This window comes from Monopterus albus, unplaced genomic scaffold, assembly GCF_001952655.1.
Source record: "Monopterus albus unplaced genomic scaffold, M_albus_1.0 scaffold146.1, whole genome shotgun sequence".
Taxonomy (NCBI): Eukaryota; Metazoa; Chordata; class Actinopteri; order Synbranchiformes; family Synbranchidae; genus Monopterus; species Monopterus albus.
The window spans coordinates 967,359-969,821 of record NW_018128026.1 but is presented as its reverse complement, the minus strand read 5'-3'; the positions used below and the strand labels follow the sequence as shown (position 1 = coordinate 969,821).

Below are 2,463 nucleotides of genomic sequence, written 5' to 3'. Positions count from 1 at the left end.
AAGGTAAGCACTGTGAATAAGGTGCTAACGCAGCACAGAATGGACCAGATGCCAACCCACAGCCGACCGAATTTCACCTCATCCTCACGGAAATACATGATCCCAGTTGGTTTATTAGGCTCACATGGGGCCCCGCAGTCTTTGACTCCCATGAAACGGTAGCCCAGGTAGGAAGGCACCTCCAGCTGTAGGGGGCAGGAGAACTGATGGTACTGGTTGTTCTGGGACGGGCGTTGATTCGGCCGGCCAATGTTTGGGGGAAGGGTTACATGGTCAGGTACATAGGGGGCAGACGAGGATGCCGGACTGCCTGGTTCGGATGTGTTCTGGCCGACACAAATCTCACCAGCTCCATGGACAGGGAAAGCCTCACAGCGGAGCCGCTCTGGCCACTGGAAGCCAAATTTATTCATCAGGGCTTCACACCCCTGCCGTGCACGCTCACACAGGGACCGACAAGGGGGGATGGCCTGCTCCAGCACGGTGCAGACCGGCGCATACATGGAGCAGAGGAAGAACTTCAGATCCGCCGAACACTGGACCTTAACCAGCGGGTAGAACTGGTGCACCTCAAGTCCGGCGTCCTCCTGGTTCGTGTGGCCCAAGAGGTTCGGCATGATGGTCTGGTTGTAGGCGATGTCGGTGCAAAGGGGAATGGAGATGGGCTGGCAAAACCCGTGTTCTGGGACGGATATTCCACTCTCACTGTTGTAATGCTGAGCAGAAGCGAGCGAGAAGGACAGTCCGCACATCAGCCACATGATCCGCAGCAGCACGGAGCCAGTAGTGGACCTGGCCGCCGCCATAGTTGAGAAGGAGGGGGGAGGGAAGGAAAACTTTGATCCAAGTAGGGCGACTTAAAAACGGTTGAAAAGCCTAAAAAACTTACAGCAGTTGTCCCAATACTTAGTTTGCAGTTTAAATGGTCGCAATAAACTTTTTCTCAGATTTTATGAAGAGGAATCCAAGTGAAACGGTCGTCATCTCATCACTTCTTGATGGTCTTTGTACGTGACTCCAAGCATTCCACTCTCATTCCCAGTAAGGTGACACGAACACTTAAAAAGTCCAGTCTTCTCGGAATAATGTTGTACCAAACTATCCCAGCGGGTTTAACAGTTAAGCGTTGTTACTTTAGCGGCAGATAAAACACATTTAAAACATAAAAAGTCTATATTTCCATCGTTTCTTGACTCGATATCACGCACAGCGTCGCTCCACAAACTGAGCGGTTGGAAGTCCGAAGACTCGCTCAGCTCACTCCGTGCAGATTCCGCCGGTTTCTAGGCGCCTCCTCCATTCACAAGCCCCCACGACAGAACGCAGGGTGCCTTGAAACCGATGCCGCGTCTCAGCCAATCCTGGCGTTTGTTTTCCTACAGGACTCCTTCTTGATTGGCCTGTACTCCCCATGGAAGGAAAATGTGTCTCACTAATTACATTAGCCTACACCAGAGATTTATAAGCATGATGTTTAGGTTTCCAAAACGATTTGCATACAGTTGCAAATTGATATCGAGGACTCTAAATTTATTATCTGAAATAAAAATGTATTAGCCTACTTCACTTGCATTTATGGAACAGGAAAGATTAGTGTATAAATCCCATAACAGCAAGGAAATGTCACTGTGACACATTTGTTAAGTGTGAAATTCATTTTATCTTTCTTGTAGGCTAAATTTCTTTTTCTTACTTTTACTGAATGGTCAATCCTCATGCATTTACTGAAAAACAAACAACAAACTGTGCTACTTAAGATGGACGATATCCCATCTTTTTCTACATCTTTTTCTCCATTCTACATTTATAAATGCGGCTAAAAGTACAGAAATAAAAATGAGGTAAAAACTTTGCTGATGTTACGTTTACTGTGTTGCTTTTGTGAAGAAAAGGACCACACAACGTCTACAGATTCTTAAAGGTTAACACTTGAAATTACACACGTGCACACCTGCAGACCTGTGGCTTATTTTTCTTCAGTGATTCAAATATTGGAAATGAAATGGAAGTTCAATCTAAATATTGGGTTGTGAAAAAAGGACAACACATGTAATGCAGGTTGTGATTGTTTATGATGAAACATAATACAATAGGGAAGAAATCAACAAATGGAATAATGTTCTTTATCCTGTTGTTCTGTTAGAGCAAATACCTTTTGCACATGCTTTGGAAACTGAGCAATTGGTTTGCAAAAAATCTGACTTTGCTGCAGAGTTGAGTGTAAGTCATTTTACTGTTAAGCTTTTTTCCATACATTGTTTTAGTGTGCAGCTGTGAAGTTGAGTTCTCTCAAACTCAGAATCTCTATACACAGCTATGTCCTGCATGTGAGGGAAATGTAAACAGCACCGTGAGCAAACCATAAAAAATGTCATGACACCCAAATGGCTTCCACTCAGTTACAACCTGTACCTTTCCTGCTTAAAGGATTTCATTGCAAACAATCAGATGCTGCGCCTGAAC

At 45.0% G+C, this 2,463-nt stretch overlaps 1 pseudogene; it reads right to left on the bottom strand.

Moving 5' to 3' along the window:
* The window catches only part of LOC109968293 (frizzled-7-A-like), a 4,539-nt pseudogene extending 3,110 nt beyond the window's left edge, over window positions 1-1,429 (bottom strand).
* Between the last annotated feature and the right edge of the window lie 1,034 nt (window positions 1,430-2,463).